The sequence below is a fragment of the Pagrus pagrus genome (genome assembly GCF_965226575.1).
Source record: "Pagrus pagrus genome assembly, chromosome: 13".
Classification (NCBI taxonomy): domain Eukaryota; kingdom Metazoa; phylum Chordata; class Actinopteri; order Spariformes; family Sparidae; genus Pagrus; species Pagrus pagrus.
The window spans coordinates 18,834,521-18,843,712 of record NC_140197.1 but is presented as its reverse complement, the minus strand read 5'-3'; positions in this window follow the sequence as shown (position 1 = coordinate 18,843,712).

Sequence of the window (9,192 nt, the reverse complement as noted above, 5' to 3'; positions counted from 1 at the left end):
CATTTTTTATAAAGAAATGTCTACTGAAAAAAAGTAAAGCTTTCTGATAGGTCCTGCAGGAATTTGTGGAAGTGTGAGTTACAAAACATATTAATACCACAATACAACACAGTAACACAATAATTCCATATGAAAGTGGTCAAATGAAAAAAACACTGGGAAATATTTGTAAACTCCACCATCTCTAGCTGTATATAAGCCATATCTAACCTGTTTATTGTACGGTCTTTCATTGCCCAACAGATTAAGAGAAGATCCCAAACTGAATAGTTTATTAATTTTAAGGCAAAGCAACAAATGAGTGAAGAAATCAGCCCCAACAAACCTGTTATTATTATTTAAATAACACCCACATCATCATGGAGCAGGTGTGGTTGTGTGGAGCCACAAAATTGCCCAATAGGTATGACAGAATTGAAAAATAACCACCAGTATGCATTTGTGGATAATGAGATGTGAAAAATGTCTCAAAACTCCATGCATAACTGTAACCTGTGCAAACCAGGCAATCATTTACACACACTTAAAAATAAAAAAATATAAAACTTTTATAATCATTTCAGTAATCATTACCAGCGATCACATCACGAGCTATGCATCACTTTTAGAGACTCAAAAGTGAAACACTCTGTGTGTTTAAGCGTTGTCAGTGACTCACCTCGTATGCCCTATGGGTTATTTCCACCTCAGGAGAAATGTTTTGAATTATATTTGCATGACTTTGTCTGTTTTGTGGGTGTGCCACAGTGATAACACTACTGTAGATACAATGCACCAGCAAGTTACAAAGTATGAGTACACATTATATGAACGAGTTAAACACACAAATGGCCTTAGAAAGAAAAGGTCTAGAGTGCTCAAGAATTTCAAACAAAATGCTCTTTGGTAGGGAGTGCTGAAGTTCAAATCAGCACTTTAGTGTTGCAATCACATTTTCCCTATATATAAGGAAGCTTTAGTTGTGTTGCAACTTTTTCTTTCAGTAAAGCAATCTGTGTTTAAAAAGAGAAAATATCCTCTGCATTGTTCTTTTTTTTAACCTTTCTGGCTAAAAGGTTAAAAAAAAAAAAACTTTATTGAGAAGACTATTAAGGTCATCTTATTACTTTTTATTGAGCCATCTTTTTATTGAGATAGGTCTCAACATGTTCCAGAAACCATTTCTAATGTGAACCATATCTAACCGGTTTATCCATGCCTTTGTGTTATTCTTATGGTCTTTCTGATGCAGCAGACCCATTGAACCATGTGATCTCTGTCACTGCAGGGAGGGGACAGTCATTATAAGAGTCAGAAGTATCCGAGCATCAGAGGAGCAGATTTACAGAAGTTCAAAAGTGGGGATGTAAGTATATCTTAATTATCAAATACTATTTTGGTTTATGTCAGAAGGGCTGGTTATAGAGTATAGAGTATATATAGAGTATACAGCTGTGTTTTGGTCTCTGTGGTTTTATTACTGAAGAGAAGCCTTGCTGTTTGTTGACATACTGCAGGTGTGGTTCTCTTGAGTAAACAGCAGTAAAGGCAGTTGGAGTGATCAGTCCTGTATATGAATGGCATCTACAAATCAACTGACTGGGGACAATTTGTTAACTGCACAACCCTTTCAACCTGTTAATCATACTTTAACAACAAACATGTAATATTCTACATTCTACATCACTGCTTCCAAAAAATGACTTAAAGGTATAATAGGAATTCTGCATTAAAATGTCTAAAAACAACTCGACCTTTGTTATATATTTTGTTGAGTTGTGTACTAACATTATCCCAAATGTCTCCAACAATGTTCAAACCCATGTCTTACTTAAGGTGATGGTACTTTCCATGTGGTTGCATGTCGCTACTACCTGGATAGGGAAATCTGTGCCTGATTCACATAGATAAGCCTGATAGATTTTCATCAGCAGTGGCGGTTGTTTAATGGTGTATACAGTATATCAAAAGTGAAGCCAGTTTGACAGCAGGACCATTGTGGTCCACCTGTGTGACATTAAACCTGATACATCGTTCCACAAAATACACCCCAGAGTTCGACAGCAGGACCATTCATGTTACTCATGCATTGTTTACCTTACCCATCTTTCCCCTCTTCTCTCTGTAATGTTTTCCATGCAGTAAAGTACATTTCCCTGCCAGCTCCAGTAGAGAGTCAACGTTAAAGTAATGTTAGATAGACGCCTGAAAACGGAGGTGATCGCTGCTGCAGTCAGGTTGATAAACAGGGATAGAGATAAATTTACTTTATTCCCAAAAGTTTAAATGTAATCTCTGATTCTCTCTCTTCCCGTTGTTTCAATACCAGTTCTTCTCCTAAAGTATTGAAATTTGACATCGAATGACAAGACATATTTGATACTCGAGAGTATCTTGGCAATTTGGTCGGTGCAATCAAAGTATCAAAGTTCAAAACCCAGCCATCCTCTGAGTCGGACAGCTGAAAATGAAAGTGGAAGAAGTAAGTGATTGTGATTGTTAAATAATATGTGTCATATTAACTATTTTCAATTGCTGACCATCTTTACAGTGAATTGACATGGCGACATCTGATTTTGTCCGGGACAAATTAACTGAATGGGGCTTCATTGAGTTCAAGCAGAGGTTTGAAGGTACTGTATTACCATTCTGCTTTGGTTAGCACAAGTAGGTCTGCAATTAATGACACTGAAATTACAGCACAATGGTGACCTTCGTGTTTTATATGTAGATATCTGACATGAATATGTGACAGCTTTATGCTCCATTTTCAGCTAATTCAAGGTGTAATTTCAAAGGTGGAGATACAGCTAACATAAGTCATTCACCCACTGATCTCTGCACCTTTATGCATTGACATCTAAACGTGTATGTTCAGGATGTAACAGTGACCTATGACTCATCACAGTGTGTGTTTCTTCTTTATGAAAACAGGACCCTATGTGTTATCATCACAATTAAGTTTTTTTCCCCATTCCACTTCAGATGAAGGCATTGACAAGGAGACGTTTCTAAGTCTTGGAGATTCGGGCAGAATCAATGTCCTGATTCCTAAAATTGGACCAAGAGTCAAATTCAGAAAGAGACTCAAAGAATACCTACAGGTAATGTGCTCTACGAATATACTGTCATTTAAAAAGGTCACAGGAGCTTGTACTTCTATCTAGATCTTGGATAAAGTTACCTAGAAATGCACACAATGAGCATCCTTGTATCCGCTCTGCAAACTTGTCTTATCGGTTTGCATTTGCCATAGACAATTTAAGCACACTTGACAAATTATATCATTACAGTCCTGGCCATAAAGAAACAGCCATTTTGGTTTAATGTGTTCATGTTTCAAAACCACTTTAGTGGAAGAACGTGGAATCAAATTTAAAAAGCTATCGCTCGGATGTTTTGTGTTTTACAAAGATGTTATACACACTACAATAATGATCGATAAATAAAATATCGATAATACACAGAAATTGGTTTAAGCATCTGTTTCCTACTTCTACAGTGGAATTCAATGGAGACATGTGATTTTGTCCTGGATAAATTAACTGAATGGAATCTCAGTGAGCTGATTCATAGATTTGAAGGTAAAATATATCTCACAGAAAAACTACACTTTAAAATGAATACCACACTAATACAATATCCTCGATAGATATATATTTTTTTCTTTTTTCTTTTAGATCAAGGCATTGACAAGGAAACTTTCCTAAGTCTTGAGGAGTCAGGCAACTTGAAAGACTTGATTCCAAGAGTTGGACCAAGAGTTAAATTCAGAAAGAGACTGAGAGAATACTTACAGGTAATGTGCTTCTGTATTTTATATGTATTTTATTAAAAAAAAACAAAAAAACTTTACATTTGTAATTCAGAGTACTCAGCAGACATATTTTAAGTTGCAGGTGTATGACCTTCCAGATCAATACTGTGCATGTGCACCTCTCAACATGAGAAATAAAAATAAGTGAGATGTCTCACTCATTAGCTAAGAGTGATGTGTCTAATTCAGGAGTTTAAGACTTTTTTTTTTAGTTTTAACTTCCATATGTCATTAGATGAAGAATATGATCTGTTGTTATCTAGTGCTCCCTGTTTTCCAGCACATTCATGATGTCAAATGCCTACACCATAAAACCCGTGTTTAATAAACCTGCATATACACACTAATTTTGAACACATATATTTAAGCATGCGTCTCCACTATAGGCCCAGACAGGAATGCATGCCGATACTCCTGATTTGATGGACACCGACACTGGCACATATTCAGACCAAGAGGACGACCCCGAAATGGTAAGTTCTGTGAGCACACACACAAACTAAACACGTTTGAATTACAGCATGCTCTTTTTCGTGTCCATGGGTTAAATAAGAGGTGCTGCCAGGTGAATTTTGTTACCTTCAGATAGAGCCAGACCAGCTGCTTCTCCGTTTCCCTCAGTTTGTGCTAGGCTAACTGGATCATATTTACTGTACTTCTGTGGATTAAAAACACTGAGAAAGCTAAGCATTTAAATGCAAATTAAAATAATTGAGACTTTGTTTTTTTTAAAAGATTACAACAGAGAGTAAATAAAGGATAGTCAAAGAAGTAAGTGCAAGATGGTCCGTGATGAGCCTTAGAAGTTAAATCAAAGGCAATGCAGAACATAAACATTTTTAACAGACTAGCAACTGATATCTTGCCTTAAATGATGTTTGTTTAGAAAGTGAATACTTCCCCAAATATCAAACTTTTCATTAACTTGAAGGATTAGACTTGATGTTAGATGTCCGGTTAGATATTATGGCATTATCTTTGCACATCATCATTTTCTGCTCTTAAGGCTTTGATAACTCACCTTTACACTACATTCTGCTGTCTGAATACTTGTACTCTACACAATTATAATAAAGTTGAATCTAAACTAATCCAATACTGCAGGCTGCAGGTTTTAATAAGGTGTACTTTTATGCAGGATCCAACAATTTTTTCATGGCACTTTGAGTCCACTTCAACATCTGATACAGACCGTGACAATGAGATGGTAAGAACTTTTACTGTATGGCCCCATTCATTACATGAGCTGGTCGGTGATTTTAATCCCCACTGGAGTGCATATGTAGGTGTCGGCTCCGTGGACAACAACCTGATGTATTATTTTGAATCCCACCAGACATCTTGTGAGCCCCGCCCTAGTCTGCCTGTGACTGGTTTGCTTTGTCGGTTGCACTCTCTGTGCTTGGCACAAACTGTAAACATGATAGCGCTGGTTGTTCCTACTTTTCTTGTGGTTCTGTTATGACGGTTTATGAGCTGCAGTTTCCCGGGTAAATATGATAATATTAATTATTATATAAGTGTGAGTGCCAAGAGTGTCTGGGCTTGTTAGGTAGAACAGATTGCTGGCAGACTGCCCCACCTCTGGTCCACACCCAGCATGTCCATTCTTTCAAGAGCCAGAGCCAAGAGACACTGCAGCTGCAACAACCAAACAACAAAGTGGTAGGTGTGTTTGCCGGGGAAAATACAGCTCAAATGCTGGTTGTTTGTTTTATAGACCAACTGTAAGAAAAATACACACACAGCCCATTAACCCCAGATAACCACAGAAAATGCAGTTCAAAAATAGCACGCTAGTTTCTAATTCTTGTCTCCTTTGTGGCGTGGTTAAACCACTGACTTGTGGTTGGCGCACCGACCACCATCCTGGTTGTCTGGTAGACTATAGGGCACCCAGAGGTGCGTGGACATGGGAGGACAGCTGAGAACAGGAGAACGGTCCCATTTATCTCCCACTCTTGCTGTCCAGCAGACTGCCAGGGCAGTTAGGTTATAAGGTTACTTATTAGGTTTTTGCAAAGGGAGGAAGGCGCCTGTCAGTTAACCGTCAGCAATTTTCTCACCTTGTCCCGTTGAAAAACCTATTGGATGTAATCAGCAGTAGTAGTAACAGGACCACAAAACTGTCAAGGTTTTCGTCCTTTGAAATCGATAGACGCAAGCCAATCGGAGGCAGAGCCGGGTGGGTCTTACAAAAAGTCAGGTAGGATTCATAATAACGCCGACCTGCTCCCTATGCAAATATGACTTGCTTACAAAAACAGGTTCTTGGTTTCAGGTGATTATACACTAATGAAAACATAATTACTAATTACTGTAATTACTGTGTAATTATTATATTTCATTTCTGCCAAAAGAGCCTTTGAAATCCTCCACATTGGACCTTTAAACACACACATTCTTCAAATCCTTGTGTTATACTTATGAAAATATTTGTCTTCACAGAGTGAGGAGCCAGTGTCCAACAGTAACTTGAGTACAGGCCTACTTGGTGTGATACTCTTCACTCTGCGTCACCACCTAACTGCAGCTTTGCGTGAATTAATGGCTCTACTGAATTTTCTCAGCCCTAACCTGGTTACTTCATTTAAGCATCTCTCTGATAAGATTCCTGCCTTGTCTGCTGAGTTTTACTGTGATAACTGTCAGAAGTACATACAAACAAAAAATCCTGATGATGTTCGTTGTAGCTGTGGCACAATGTTCAACAAAAAAAGGTCTGAAAGTCCTGAAAGGGGACGCTTCTTTTTGTCTGTATCATTAAAAGACCTTCTGAAAGACGTCCTTAAGAATCATGGCACTGAGTTGTTGCCCAAAACAGTCAACCATGGGAACGACATTAAAGATGTGATGGATGGGGAAATGTACCAGAATCTGCTTAGACAAGGAAAACTGGCAGCAGATGATCTTACACTGATGTGGAATTGTGATGAAGTACCAATTTATGAACCAAGCAGATGGTCAATTTGGCCCCTTCAGTTTACCATTAATGAACTTCCTTACACACAAAGAATGGAAAATGTGATAGTTGCAGGACTTTGGTTTGGCCCAGAAAAACCTACGATGAACACTTTTCTGAAGCCGTTCATTGATGAATGTCGCGATTTAGCCCAAAATCCCTTTCAGTGGACAGATGGCAATGGCAGAGTGCACTCCTCAAAAGTCTTCTCCTTGGTTTGCTCCTCCGACGCCGTGGCGAGGCCACTCCTTCGGAATTGCAAACAATTCAATGGTGAATATGGATGTGACTGGTGTTTACACCCTGGCAGGGTGGTGGAGAAACACAAGGGATGCATGAGGTCCTTCTCATATGATGAAAACAAACAAGCAGCAAGGTCAAACGATATGTTTAGGGATGATGCAAAAGAGGCTGAAAACACTGGCAGTCCAAAACGTGGAGTAAAAGGGTTGTCCTTGCTTTCCGTACTTCCTTTGTTTGACATTGTTTTCGGATTTGTACCCGATTACCTGCACTCAGTTCTCATGGGGGTGTCCAAGCAACTTATGTCTCTGTGGTTGAACCCAGTTAACTCTACTAAACCTTGGTATGTAGGTCACGACAACATTTCACAAAAGGACTCCTGTCTTCTCTGTCTAAAGCCGCCAATAGAAATAACCAGATCTCCGCGGTCACTGGGCAGTTGGGAGAAATGGAAAGCATGGGAGTGGCGAGCATTCCTCCTATTTTATGCTATTAGTGTCCTGCCAGGTATCCTGCAACCTAAATATCTGGAACATTATTTTGTCTTGTCATTTAGTATTCACATTCTGCTACAAGAATCAGTATCCCAACATGACCTTCGGCTGGCCCATGCCTCCTTGGTGCACTTTGTAGAAGCCATGAAAGAACTGTATGGTGAAGAAAATGTATCTTTCAACTGCCATCAGTTAATCCACTTAACTGAAAGTGTACACAACTGGGGGCCTCTCTGGGCAACATCAACATTTAGTTTTGAGAGAAACAATGGAAATTTAAGGACTCTGCTTAATGGCCTTAAGGATAACCCTCAGCAAATTTACCAGAGGTTTCTCGTTTGGCAGCACTTACCCAGACACCTTAGTTCTTCAGTTTTTCACCGACAATCAGACTTTGGTGAGTTGTTAGCCAAGCTTAGACCAATAAAAGATGACACTGGCTCTGCCAAACCTCTTGGAAAATCCCGCCATGTGGACCTCACAGGATCCACCAAATGTGTGATACAAGAGCTCTTCCAGAATCGACCAGTTCTTGAAAAAAAAGTAGAAGCTTATGACAGCTTCTCTAAGGGTCACACTGTTTATCACTCTACACACTGTAAAGGCCAAACAGACTGCGTCATTAAACTCAAGAATGGCTGCTGTGGAGAAATACAGTTGATGTTACTTTATAAAGAGAACTGCGGTTGCACATCCAACTGTCTGTGCAAGGCTGTTCCAGTCATTGTGGTCCACCTGTATCACATCAAACCTGATACACTGTTCCACAAAATACACCCCACCCATCCATCAAAGGCAATCTTTGAAAAAGCAATCTTTGAAAAAGTTGAAAAGACAGATCAACCAAAAGCTTTCTTCTTAGAAGATATCAGGTGTAAATGTATGTATGTGGATGGTTGGCTTGTGCCTCTGCCAAACACATATGAGAGATATTAGAGTCACTGCAGGTCTAAAACAGTAAAGCAGTAGCAGGGCTGAAAAATCTTTGCCTTTTTGACATCACATTGTTTGGTCATAATCTGTAACTACATACAGTAGGTGTTACTTACCTTATTATTAACTTTTAGTGCACATAACTAACTTTTAGGTATCATCAACAATCCATCGTGATTCCCTGTTCTTTTATCAGCGTTCAAATATCAAGTTTTTTATTTCTTTCCTGCTGTCAGACGGTGAGGTGCTCCGACAAATCAGGAAGGTCAGAAACAAAGGACTACTGGCCCCTGGTCATTGTTTTTTATGTGTTATTATGTTAATGGAAACAGAGGTGAAGTATCAAGCATGCATTGACTGGAATATTTCATCGATTATTGACGTATCAGTTACAACCTACTTCAAATACTAAAAGGTGCTATTTTGCCATTAAATGGCCATGTCATGGTAATGGGCCACATAACAATCAAGAGCACTTGCAAAAAGTCACTTGTAACCATAGAAAAAAATGACAGCTTTCCATTTTTATGGGAATTTTAAGGACTTATTCTTTTTCTGTGCTGCAGCACTGGACAGTATGAGACAACTGAAACTGAGCATAATATGTCTCCTTGAATTCTCCCAGATACAGGTTTTTTGTTATCACGTGCTATGAGGTCATCCACCTTGACCTTTAGCATGCTAGCAGGTTTTTTCTTTCAATGACTGTATGTAAATAGTATATAAGTGAGTATTGTGTCACTTTTCCTGATACTAGTCTAATG